The sequence below is a fragment of the Kogia breviceps genome, chromosome 6, assembly GCF_026419965.1.
Source record: "Kogia breviceps isolate mKogBre1 chromosome 6, mKogBre1 haplotype 1, whole genome shotgun sequence".
NCBI lineage: Eukaryota > Metazoa > Chordata > Mammalia > Artiodactyla > Physeteridae > Kogia > Kogia breviceps.
This window is the reverse complement of record NC_081315.1, coordinates 8,120,861-8,135,323: the sequence shown is the minus strand read 5'-3', so window position 1 is coordinate 8,135,323 and position 14,463 is coordinate 8,120,861. Positions and strand designations below refer to the sequence as shown.

General features: G+C 37.2%; 1 protein-coding gene and 1 non-coding gene across 2 annotated transcripts in view; one reads left to right on the top strand and one right to left on the bottom strand.

Annotated features, from left to right (window-relative positions):
• Positions 1 to 14,463, bottom strand: part of LOC131758814 (probable E3 ubiquitin-protein ligase HERC6) — a 133,400-nt gene that overhangs the window by 44,117 nt on the left and 74,820 nt on the right.
• On the top strand, positions 7,719 to 7,825 carry LOC131759064 (U6 spliceosomal RNA). The gene has a single exon (XR_009336393.1). It is a non-coding gene; the product is annotated as a U6 spliceosomal RNA (small nuclear RNA).

The window sequence follows — 14,463 nt, the reverse complement described above, 5'->3', positions numbered from 1 at the left end:
GATATAACAAGGAGGGAAAAAATAATAATAATTACTATTTACATTAGTATTTACTTTAGACTTTATAAAGTCCTTCCAGCTGTTTTACTTGCTGTGTCCTCATAAGTACCGAGTAAGCAGGCATGAGAGGTAACACTGTCCCTGTTTCACATATAAAGAACTTAGGCTCAGAGAAGTCAAAGTGATTGGTCTTGAATTACAGATCAGTGAGTTGAATAGCCCATGGTTTTTCTTTCCACTTTATAACCATGTCTGATGAGCTTCCCTTTCTCAGAGAACACACAGGTAAAAAACAGAAAAGCAACAGACATTGACCGTCATTGTATCTTTAAAATCAGACTTTGGAGATTATTTATACCTAATATCTCATACCAACAGCCTATTTTCCTTTTTTTTTTTTTTTTTTTTTTTTTTTTTTTTACTGATTTTCCCTAACTGTGATTTATGGAGGACAAGAGAATGAGAAAAGGGAAAGAAAATAAAATTTCTTAACTACCCACCAAATGCCAGTTTCTCTCACAATACATTTCCCCATTTCAGCTTGGCCACCACTATTATACCCCATACAGACATGAATAACTGCGGTCTCAGGAAACTGTAGTGACTTGCTCAAGATAAACAGTAAGATAAATGCGGGACCAGATTCCAACCACGCCTCCTTCTCCACCCTCTTTCCACCAAACAGCACTGACTCAAAGTGAGCTGAGAAGGATGTTAGAAAGCGGATGTCATCATGGGACACATGGGGCTGAGGGAAGCAGAATGAACCAGGTAGGAGGAGGGGAAATGGGCCCGAGGTCGATCCTGGAGGATCAGCTGGAAGGACATCTGAGAAGAGGTAAGGGCATTCATTGCATTTCTTTTGCGGTGCGCGGGCCTCTCGCCGCTGTGGCCTCTCCCGCCGCGGAGCGCAGGCTCTGGACGCGCAGGCGCAGCGGCCATGCATGGCTCACGGGCCCAGCCGCTCTGCGGCACGTGGGATCCTCCCGGACCGGGGCACGAACCCGCGTCCCCTGCATCGGCAGGCGGACTCCCAACCACTGCGCCACCAGGGAAGCCCTGGGGAGGAATTGCATTTCCATTGCTTTCCTCTGCCATCCTCTTCCTAGACCCAGTTCCGCTTAACCCCCAATGCTTCTGAGTTCAAAGCCCATCTCCATGCTACTTAGCCAGGACAGCCCTTAGACGGGACAAATGAATGGAAAATGGACTGCACCCCATGTATTAGCTTGGTTTATGATCACACTCTAGCTGCTATCCCAGCTACCTCCGGAAGGCTCCCTGGAAAATGTCACCCAGTGACTCTTCACAAATGGACAAGACAATTAGGAGAGCCAGTGGGAGAAGAAACCGGCTGCTCAAACCCTAACCTTTCAGGCTCCTTAGAGATAAGAAGTGGTCGTTTTGAATTTTAACTCTAGGTGGCAGTATTAGCCAACCTGATCCTTTGCTCTCTTATAAACATCCACAAGGCTGTTTATAATTTTCCTTCCCATGCTCATTGTAATGTATGGGTATTTAAATTACTTAGAAACAAAATTACAAAACCCTACTCTCACGTATATCACTGCCATAATGCCTTACATTGTAACACTGCGTTTATCTGGAGTCTACCTGCAATCTCAGAGCTCCAGAACATACTCCTGAACTGTGAAGAAAGAGGAAAAGTGCCTCTGAATCCTAGAAATCGTTGCCACTCAAGCCAGGGTATTTAAACATGTTACGCAATAACAAATTGAGGACTGCCTGAGGTTTGTCTTTAAAACTTTGCTTAACTTAATTGGTTAACCTATGTGAACCAGTGAAGCTTTCCTTGTAAGTTAGGATTAGTTTCACCTGCATATAATTAAAATGCCAAATAACAGTGATTTAACAAGATACAAGTTGATTTCTCTCACACATAAAAAGTCGTGAGATAAGCAGCCAAGGGCTCCTGTGGCACCTCCATGGTTTTTCAGGGACTCAGGCACCTTCGATGCATTTCATCTGAGAACACCCAACTTCCACCTTCAAGGTCGCCTCATGTTCCAAGGTGACTGCTGGAGTTCCAGCTATCACAGCTCTATTCTAAGCAGCTGGAAAGGAGGAATGAGACTGCCATCCCCCCAATCCCATGCAACACTTCTGCATACATCTGATTAACCAAAACTTGTTTGTAAGTAGCTGCGTAAGATGCCGGAAAATGTTTTTAGCTGAGCATCTTACGACTCCAAATAAAATTGGCATTTTGTAACCAAGGAGGAAGGAGAGGATTATTAGGTGGCAATGAGCAGTCTCTCTACAGCCAGCAAGGAATTTGAGATGTTTGGTCCAAACATATACAGCAGACAAGGCAGCTTCATGGGTGTGTGACCAGTGTTGTACACTGAGAGGGTCCTGCTCTCAGAAGGCCCTGCACTTAGTTTAATGTTCTGTCTTAAAATTTTTAACAACTTTACCTTTGAGATTGTGTTTTATAAGTGCAGTCTGATGTAACACTGGAGTATGCAAGTGAGCAGGGGAGATACATGCTATATGTCTGCTATTTCTGGCCACCCTGTTCACATATAGTGTTCAAGATGCCCCATGAGCACAAAATCCCACTGGGTCCATGATGTGTGGGAGTTCAATGAGACTCAAAGCTAGTATAAGGTAAGCAGGTTACATCTACGACTGAGTAATAAGTAGGGACACTGACAGCCCCTAGAGGCCACTTTCTGTTTGAACAAGAACTGGGCTTCCAACACAGAAGGAAGGCAATGGCATTTGAAGAAACACAAAGGAGCAAGAGACCCGACCACACCGTTCCTCACTCCCGTTAGTTCTCAGTGTTAGGTAACCACTTATGCTGAAAATGATGATATAAAAGAAGAGGAGCCACTATGGAGAACAGTATGGAGGTTCCTTAAAAAACTAAAAATAGAGCTACCATATGATCCTGCAATCCTACTCCTGGGCATATATGTGGAGAAAACCATAATTTGAAAAGATACGTGTATACCCCAGCGTTCATTGCAGCAACTGTTCACAATAGCTAAGACATGGAAGCAACCTAAATGTCCATCAACAGAGGAATGGATAAAGAAGATGTTTTATACACACACACACACACACACACACACACAAACAAACAAACACACTCACCCCCACACACACAGTGGAATATTACTCAGCCATAAAAAAGAATGAAATAATGCCATTTACAGCAACATGGATGGATCTAGAGATTATCATATTAAGTGAAGTAAGCCAAAGACAAATATTATATGATATTGCTTATGTATGGAATCTAAAAAAAAACAAAAACCGTACAAATGAACTTATTTCCAAAACAGAAAGAGACTCACAGACATAGAAAACAAACTTATGGTTACTAAAGGGGAAAGGGGTGTGAGGAGAGGGATAAATTAGGAGTTTGGGATTAACATATACACACTACTATATATAAAATAGATAACCAACAAGGACCTACTGTATAGCACAGGGAATTATATTCAATATTTTATAATAATCTATAAGGGAAAATATTCTGAAAAAGTAAATATGTATGCATATATATATATATATATATATATACACATATATATGTATGTATAACTGAATCGCTGTGCTGTAAACCTGAAATTAACAGTACTGTAAATCAATTATACTTCAATAACAAATTATTTTTTTTTTGAGTGGACTCTCAACCCCTGCGCCACCAGGGAAGCCCAATGACAAGTTTTTTTAATTTAAAAAATGTGAAAAGTCCAACAAAATTTTGATTTTCCCCATAATGAATACTTTCATACTTTCACTGAAATAGCAAATATTATATTCTTTCAAAACTAAAAAAAAAAGGTTTTCTTTATAATTTTGAGGGTCACTTTGTTAAGCTGGTTAAGTTGTGAATATGTTAAGCTTCCATCTAGTCTCAAGAGTGGTAGAGGAGGAAGTCTATTACTTTTAGAGATTCTCAGTGACTAATTTTTTCATTTATAGCCCTAATTTATTTAGATAAACTTCACCTCACAAAGTCTTTCCTGGGATTTAAGGGTTCACTTGAAAGCTAAGTAACTGGGTAAACCAATAAATTAAGAAAAGAGTCAATGTGGGGAAAGTGAAATTGCATTATTTAATAAAGAGTTTAAATTATGAAAGAAAAGAAAAGATAGAGCAACCCATAATTCCTTTTCCTTCCAGTCCTTCCTTATCATTAGGCCAAAATTAGAGTGTTGGTAGAACACGTGGGAATCAAGAAGTGGAATAAAACAGTTGAGTTAATTTGGGGCAGTGTTTCCACTATTCTGAAAAGGATGAAATACACTTGTAAATAAGAGCTACAAAATATAAAGTGCATAATTTTTATGATTTTGCATACAAGTTAAATGTTTATATTTGCATTTAAAACTGGTATTGCACAATGTAAAGATGAATGGTAGAATTCAGGCTAATAATTTAAAATTATATATATATGTTTTTGAATAACATTAAGCAAATAAAAACACCATGACAAATTGAAAAAGGCTGTGGAAGATGACCTCACCAACACCAAACAAACAATCAAGCAATAAAGTGGAAGACTAGTCACCAAGATGTGGATGTTAGAATGTTTACTATTATTCTTTACCAAACAAACAACTACAAAAGGAAAAGTCAGCAAATTTCTTCCAGCAAGCTGAGACACTGGGAGTGTCTGCACAGAACAAGAGAGCAACCTCATCGGTTTCAGCAAAAACCACTAGGTTCATATTTTTTCCTGCTTTTACTATTTTGGTAATAGGAACTGAAAGAAGTATTAATGCCACATGGGAAGACCTCCCCCACCAAAGAAATCTGAAATATATAGTAAATTTTTTTTCTCTCTTTTGTTCATTTTAGATGCTGGTGGTAAACTTCCAAGAGTTGTGATTTTTTTTTTTTCAAAAAAAGTATGCCCTTCTTATTAATTTCTAGGATGAAGGGAGAACAATATTTTGCTTTCTAATGTGACTCTGAAAATGAGCAGTATGAAGTTCCTCAAAAATTAAAAGTTTTACCCTTGAAAGGAAAAGATGGGAAAAAAAGAGATTCTAGAAGAAAATTTAAAAAAATTATATTTTATACCTTTAATTCACCGTTTTTTCCTAGTCTTTGAACAAGTGGCTCTGAATTTTCATTTTGCACTAGGCCCCCACAAATTATGAAGTTGGCACTGGTATCAGGGTTTAATAACTCAAATAAAATAAATACAAAAACATTTATTTTCTAGAACTTATATAAACTTATTCTCCAGCCTTTATGTTACAGAGTGGGCAGTGATCTTAAGTTTATCATTTAACTATCTCCATCTCTTCTTGTTTGAAATGTTGCTTTTCAAGTAAATACTCCATTTTCAGACATTTTCTTCCTTCCCACTCCCTCCAGCCCTGTGTCAATAATGAAAATTTGGAAGGAAAAGATAAAGTAATATAGCCAAGTCAAAATAGAAGGCTGTTCCCATTATAGATTTCATCAGGGGAGCTCATCATTGTGTCATGAGAATGTTTTCATACTAGTGTCCTTAACTATTACTAGTTTATAATATGCAGGAAAAGTCAAATCAGCATATAGAAATTCAGTAAAATATGATGTCAGAAACAGTAATCATGAGGAAAGGAGAGTAAAAATGAGGAGTTTTTTAAAATTAGAAATTAAGATATCAGCAACTTAAAATAATCACATATAGATTACTAACAATCACATATATATAAATTACTATATAGCCACAAAACAAAAAAATCTATAATAGACACACACACACAAAAGAGAGAGGAATCCAAACATAACACTGAAGATAATCATCAAGTCACAAGGGAAGAGAAGAAAAGAAGAAAGAAGCAAAAAAGAACTACAAAAACAATTAACAAAATGCCAATAAGTAAACACATATCAACAAATACTTTTAAGTGTAAATGGACTAAAGGTTCCAATCAAAAGACATAGAGTGGCTGAATGGATACAAAAACAAGACCCATATTTATGCTCCCCACAAGAGACTCACTTCAGATCTAAAGACACACACAGACTGAGTGTGAGGGGATTGGAAAAAAGGTAGTCTATGCAAATGGAAATAAAGAAAGCCAGGGTAGCAATACTTATATGAGACAAAAGAGACTTTAAAATAAAGAATGTTACAAAAGACAAAGAAGGATATTATATAATGATCAAGGAATCAATCCAAGAAGAAGATAAAACAATTGTAAATACATATGGACCCAACATAGAAGCACTTAAATTTATAAAGCAAATATTAACAGACATAAAAGGAAAAATTGACAGTAACACAATAATAGTAGGGGACTTTAATAATATCCCACTTACATCAATGCACATATCATCCAAATATAAAATCAATAATGAAATACAGGCCTTAAATGACACATTAAACCAAATGGACTTAATTGATATATAGAACATTCCATCCAAAAACAGCAGAATACACATTCTTTTTGAGTGCACATGGAACATTCTCCAGGATAGATCACATACTAGGCTATAAAACAAGTCTCAGTAAATTTAAGGAAATTGAAATCATATCAAGCCTCTTTTCCAACCACAGATTATGAGACTAGAAATCAACTACTAGGAAAAAACTGAAAAAAACACAAACTCATGGAGGCTAAGCAAGAAGCTGCTAAACAACCAACAGATCACTGAAGAAATTGAGGAAAAAAACTTAAAAATACCTGGAGACAAAGGGAAACAAATACACAATGATCCAAAAACTATGGGATGCAGCAAAAGCAGTCCTAAGAGGAAAGTTTAAAGTGATATAAGCCTACCTCAGGAAACAAGAAAAAAATCTCAAAGAAACAACCTAACCTTACATCTAAAGGAATTAGAAAAAGAAGGACAAACAAAACCCAAAGTTAGTAGAAGGAAAAAAATCATAAAGATCAGAGCAGAGGGACTTCATGGTGGTCCAGTGGCTAAGACTCCATGCTCCCAATGCAGGGTGCCCAGGTTCGATCACTGGTCAGGGAACTAGATCCCACATGTTGCAACTAAAAGATCCCACATGCCGCAATTAAAACAATTAAAAGAATAAAATACCTGAGAATAAACCTACCAAAGGAGGCAAAAGACCTGTGGCTCAGAAAACTATAAAACACTGATGAAAGAAATCAAAGATGAATCAATATTGTGAAAATGACTATACTACACAAGCAATCTACAGATTTAATGCAATCCCTATCAAATTACCAATGGCATTTTTCATAGAACTAGAAAAAAAATGTTTACAATTTGTATGAAAACACAAAAAACCCCGAATAGCCAAAGCAGTCCTGAGAAAGAAAAACGGAGCTGGAGGAATCAGGCTTGCAGATTTCAGACTACAATAAAAAGCTACAGTAATCAAGGCAGTATGGTACTGGCACAAAAACAGAAATACAGATCAATGGAACAGGATAGAAAGCCCAGAGATAAACCCACGCACCTATGGTCACCTAATCTATGACAAAGGAGGCAAAAATACACAATGCAGAAAAGACAGGCTCTTCAATAAGTGGTGCTGGGAAAACTGAACAGCTACATGTAAAAGAATGAAATTAGAACACTCCCTAACACCATACACAAAAATAAACTCAAAATGGATGAAAACTCAAAATGTAAGACCAGACACTATAAAACTCATAGAGGAAAACATAGGAAGAACACTCTTTGACATAAATCACAGCAAGATCTTTTTTGACCCACCTCCTAGAGTAATGGAAATAAAAACAAAAATAAGCAAATGGGTGCTCACTTCAGCAGCACATACACTAAAATTGGAATGATACAGAGAAGATTAGCATGGCCCCTGCACAAGGATGACATGCAAATTCGTGAATCATTCCATATTTTTTAAGCTGGGACAAAGTGAGAGAGTAGCATTGACATATATACACTACCAAATGTAAAATAAATAGCTAGTGGGAAGCAGCTGCATCGCATAGGGAGATCAGCTCAGTGCTCTGTGGCCAGCTAGAGGGATGGGATAGGGAGGATGGGAGGGAGACGCAAGAGGGAAGGGATATGGAGATATATGTGTACATATCGCTGATTCACTTTGTTATACAGCAGAAACTAACACAGCATTGTAAAGCAATTATACTCCAATAAAGATGTTAAAAAATGAAAAAGATTAAAAAAAACAGTGAGTAAAACTGCTGCTGCCTTATCACAAATCAAGGCGATAATACCCAACTGTACTAGTTTTTATCACTATGTTTTTGATGAAGCAATAAAAGTAATAAAGTTTTAAGTTTCTATCCTTAAGTAAATTTAAAAAAAATTCTGGGTCATAAAATGATAAGTACAATTAAAAACGATTCTTGGATACCCAAGCTTGAAGACTGTCTTTTTTCTTTTTTTTTTTTTTTGTGGTACGCGGGCCTCTCACTGCCGCGGCCTCTCCCGTCACGGAGCACAGGCTCCGGACACACAGGCCCAGCGGCCATGGCTCACGGGCCCAGCCGCTCCGCGGCATGTGGGATCCTCCCGGACCGGGGCACAAACCCGCGTCCCCTGCATCGGCAGGCGGACTCTCAATCACTGCGCCACCAGGGAAGCCCTGAAGACTGTCTTGAGGAACAGCAATTAAGCAACTGTATGATTTGCAAACTGAATTCACTACTTTATTCATGGAATATTTTTACTTGAAAGAAGAACTGACAAACCATGGTTATTCAAAATCAGGCTTTTGGCAGATATTGTCTTGAAAATAAACAAAGTGAGACTGTCACTTCAGGGAAAACCATGGACAGTATTTGTTGTCAGTAATAAAATTAGAGTTTCAAGCAAAAATTAGAATATTGGAAAAACTGTGAGCTTGGTACCTTCTCAATAAAGATTTTTCTGATGAGATAAAAATAAATAAATAAATAAATAAACAAACAGGACCTACTGAAACTTCAAAGCTTTTGCACAGCAAAGGAAACCATAAACAAGACAAAAAGACAACCCTCAGAATGGGAGAAAATATTTTCAAATGAAGCAACTGATGAAGGATTAATCTCCAAAATATACAAGCAGCTCATACAGCTCAATATCAAGAAAATAAACAACCCAATCAAAAAATGGGTGGAAGACCTAAATAGACATTTCTCCAAAGAAGACATACAGATGGCCAAGAAACACATGAAAAGATGTTCACCATCACTAATTATTAGAGAAATGAAAATCAAAACTACAATGAGGTATCACCTCACACCAGTCAGAATGGCTATCATCAAAAAAAAAAAAAAAAAAAAAAAAAAAATATATATATATATATATATATATATATATATATAAAAATGCTGGAGAGGGTGTGGAGAAAAGGGAACCCTCATACACTGCTGGTGGGAATGTAAGTTGATTCAGCCACTAAGGAAAACAGTATGGAGGTTCCTTAAAAAACTAAAAATATAACTACCATATGACCCAACAATCCCACTACTGGGTATATATGCAGAGAATAGCATAATTCAAAAAAACACATGCACCCCAATGTTCATAGCAGCACTATTTACAATAGCCAGGACATGGAAGCAACTTAAATGTCCATCGACATTTAGAAATGGGTAAAGAAGATGTCGTACATATATACAATGGAATATTACTCAGCCATAAAAAGGAACGAAATTGGGTCATTTGTAGAGATGTGGATGGACCTAGAGACTGTCATACAGAGTGAAGTAAGTCAGAAAGAGAAAAGCAAATATCGTTTAATAACGCATATATGTGGAATCTAGAAAAATGGTATAGATGATATTATTTGTAAAGCAGAAACAGAGACACAAATGTAGAGAACAAATGTATGGATACCAAGGGGGAAAGGGGTGGGGTGGGAGGACTTGGGAGACTGGGATTGACACATATACGTTATTGACACTATGTATAAAATAGACAACTGATGGGAAGATACTGCATAGCACAGGGAACTCTACCTAATGCACTATGGTAACCTAAATGGGAGGGAAGTCCAAAAGGGAGGGGATATCTGTATGTGTATGGCTGATTCATTTTGTTGTGCAGTGGAGGCTAACACAACATTGTAAAGCAACCATATGCCAATAAAAATTAATAAAAAATAAAAGTTCCCACATGCCGCCATTAAAGATCCCACATGCTGCACCTAAGACCAAGTGCAGCCAAATTAATAAATATATTTTTTAAAAAGGTCAGAGCAGAAATAAATGAAATAGAGACTTTAAAAAAATAGAAAAGGTCAATGAAATTAAGAATTGGTTCTTTTAAAAGATAAAAAAAAATTGATAAACCTTTAGCCAGAATACTCAACAACAACAAAAAAAGATTTCAATAAAATCAAATGAAAAAGGAGAAGTTACAACCAACATCACAGAAATACAAAGGATCATAAGAGATTATGATGAACCATTATATGCCAGTAAAATGGATAACCTAGAAGAAATGGACAAATTCCTAGAAATGTACAGTCTCCCAAGAACGAACCAGGCAGAAATAGAAAGTATAAAAAGACCAATTACCAGCAATGCAATTGAATCAGTAATTTAAAACCTCTGAACAAACAAAAGTCAAGGACCAGATGCCCTCACAGGTGAATTCTACCAAACATTTAGAGAAGAGTTAACACCTACCCTTTTCACACTATTCCAAAAAATTGCAGAGGAAGGAATACTTCTGAACTCATGCTATGAGGCCAGTAGCACTCTGATACTAAAACCAGACAAAGATACCACAAAAAAGGAAAATTACAGGCCAACATGACTGATGAACCCAGATGCAAAAATCTTCAATAAAAACAATACATTAAAAGTATTATAGGAATTCCCTGGTGGTCCAGTGTTTAGGACTCGGCATTTTCACTGCTGTGGCCCAGGTTCAATCCTCGGTCAGGAAACTAAGATCCTGCAAGCCACATGGCACGGCCAAAATAAAATAAAATAAAAATAAAAGGATTATATACCATGATCAAGTGGGATTTATCCCAGGGATATAAGAATGGTTCAATATCTGCAAATCAATCAATGTGATACATCAAATTAACAAATTGAAGAATAAAACCCATATGATCATCTCCACAGAGCAGAAAAAGCTTATGACAAAATTCAACATCCATTTATGATGAAAAAAAACTCTCAACAAAGAGTTGGGAACTCACCTCATCATAATAAAGACCATATATGATAAGCCCACAGCTAACAACATACTTAATGGTGAAAAGCTGAAAGCTTTTCCTCTAAGATCAGGAACAGGAAAAGGATGCCCACTCTCATCACTTTTATTCAGCTTAGTATTGGCAGTCCTAGCCACAGCAATCAGAGAAGAAAAAGAAATAAAAGGAATCCAAAATGAAAAGGAAAAAGTAAAATTGTCACTGCCTGGTGATGATATGATTCTATAGAAAATCCTAATGGCACCACCAAAAAACTACTAAAGCTCATCAATTAATTTGGTAAAGCTGCAGGATACAAAATTAATATACAGAAATCTGTTGCATCTCTACACACTAACAATGAACTATCAGAAAGAGAAATTAAGAAAATAATCCCATTTACCATCACATCAAGAAGAATAAAATACCTAAGAATAAATCTAACTAAGGAGGTAAAAGACCTGTACTCAGAAAACCATAAGACACTGATGAAACAAATTAAAGACAACACAAACAAATGGAAAGTTATACTCTGTCCATGGATTGGAAGAGTTAATATTGCTAAAATTACTATACTACCCAAGGCAATTTATAGATTAAATAGGATCCCTATCAAAATATTAACAGCATTTTTCACAGTACTAGAATAAATAATTCTAAAATTTGTGTGGAAACAAAAAAGACCTGTAATAGCCAAAGCAATCTTGAGAAAGAAGAACAGAGCTGGATGGGTCATGCTCCCTGACTTCAGACTGTACTACAAAGCTACAGTAATCAAAACAGCATGGTACTAGGATGAAAATAGATAAATCAATGGAGCAGAATAGAGAGCCCAGAAATAAATCCACACTCTTATGGTCAATTAATCTATGACAAAGGAGGCAAGAATATACAACGGAGAAAAGACAGTCTCTTCAATAAGTGGTGCGAGGAAAACTGGACAGCTACATGTAAAAGCATGAAATTAGAACATTTTCTAACACTATATACAAAAATAAACTCAAAATGGATTAAAGACCTAAATGTAAGACCAGAAACCATAAAAATCCTAGAAGAAAACATAGGAAGAACACTCTTTTTTTAAAAAAAATTAATTAATTGATTGATTGATTTTTGGCTGCATTGGGTCTTCATTGCTTTGCGTGGGCTTTCTCTAGTTGCGGTGAGAGGGGGCTATTCCTCGTTGTGGTGCGTAGGCTTCTCATTGTTGTGGCTTCTCTTGTTGCGGAGCATGGGCTCTAGGCACGCGGGCTTCAGTAGTTGCGGCACGTGGGCTCAGTAGTTGTGGCTCACAGGCTCTAGAGCACAGCCTCAGTAGTTGTGGTGCATGTGCTTAGTTGCTCCGAGGCATGTGGGATCTTCCCAGGCCAGGACTCGAATCCGTGTCCCCTGCATTGGCAGGCGGATTCTTAACCACTGCGCCACCAGGGAAGTCCTGGAAGAACACTCTTTGACATAAATTGTAGCAATATTTTTTTGGATCTGTCTCCTAAGGTAAATGAAACAAAAGCAAAAATAAACAAATGGGATCTAACTGAACTAAAAGTTTTTGGACAGCAAAGGAAACCATGAACAAAACAAAAAGACAACCTACTGAATGGAAGAAGATATTTGTAAATGATATATCTGATATATTTGCAAATGAAAATCTGACAGTATTCAAAATATACAGATACAAACAACACAATATCAAAAAACAAACAACCTGATTAAAAAATGGGCAGAGGGGCTTCCCTGGGGGTGCAGTGGTTAAGAATCCGCCTGCCAGTGCAGGAGACACAGGTTTGAGCCCTGGTCTAGGAAGATCCCACGTGCTGCGGGGCAACTAAGCCCGTGTGCCACAACTACTGAGCCTGCACTCTGAAGCCTGTGAGCCACAACTACTGAGCCCGTGTGCCACAACTACTGAAGCCTGCATGCCTAGAGCCCATGCTCCTCAATAAGAGAAGCCACCGCAAAGAGAAGCCCGCACACCACAACGAAGAGTAGCCCCCACTCACCACAACCAGAGAAATCCCATGTGCAGCAATGAAGACCCAACACAGCCAAAAATAAATAAATAAATAAATTTATTTAAAAAGAATGTGCAGAGGATCTGAACAGATATTTTTCCAAGAAGACATAGAGATGGCTAACACACACACACACAAAGATGCTCAAAATCACTAATCATCAGGGGAATGCAAACCAAAACCACAATGAGCTATCACCTCACACTTGTCAGAATGGCCATTATCCAAAAGACAACAAATAGCCAGAGTTGGAAACAATGTGGAGAAAAGGGATGTCTTGTGCACTGTTGGTGGGAATGTAAATTGGTACAGCCACGATGGAAAACAGTATGGAGATATCTCAAAAAATTAAAAAGTGGGAATTCCCCGGCATTCCAGTGGTTAGGACTCCATGCTTCCACTGCAAGGGGCATGGGTTCGATCCCTGGTGGGGGAACTAAGACTCCATAAGCAAGTGGCATAGTCAAAAAATTTTAATTAAAATAAATTAAAAATAGAAGTACCATACGATCCAACATATTTACTCCTGGATAATTTATCCAAATAAAACAACAGCACTAATTCCAAAAGATATATGTACCCCTATGTTCACTGCAGCATTCTTTACAACAGCCAAAACATGGAATCAACCACAGTACCCATCAATAGATGAATGGATAAAGAAGATGCGTTACACTGGAATACAACAGAATATTACTCAACCATAAAAAGAATGAAATCTTGACATCTGTGACAAGATGGATGGACCTGGAGGTTATTATGCTACATGACATAAGACAGAGAAAGAAAAATGCTGTATGATTTCACTTACATGTGGAATCAGAAAAACAAAACAAAACAAATGAACAAACATAACAAAGCAGAAATATAGTTATAGATACAGAGAACAAACAGGTGGTTACTAGAGGGGAAGGTGATTGGAGGAGGAAAGAAATAAGTGAGGGAGATTATGAGGTATAAACTTCCAGATGCAAAATAAATGAGTCCTGGGTACGAAATGTTCAAGGGACTATAGTCAATAACTATGTAATATCTTTGTACAGTGACACACTATAACTAGTCTTATTGTAGTGATCTGTTTGAAATGTATAGAAACATCAAATCACTATGTTGTATAACAGGAACTAACACAGTGGTGTAGGTCAATTGTACTTCAAAAACAAACAAACAATCTCATAGTAAAAGAGATCAGATTTGTGGTTACCAGAGGCAGGGAGTAGTCAGGGAGAACTGGATGAAGGCAGTCAAAAGGTACAAATCTCGAGTTATAAGATAAATAAGTACTAGGCATGTACTTGTTTACAACATGTACAACACGATAAATATAATTAACACTGCTGTACATTATATATGAAAATTCTTGAGAGTAAA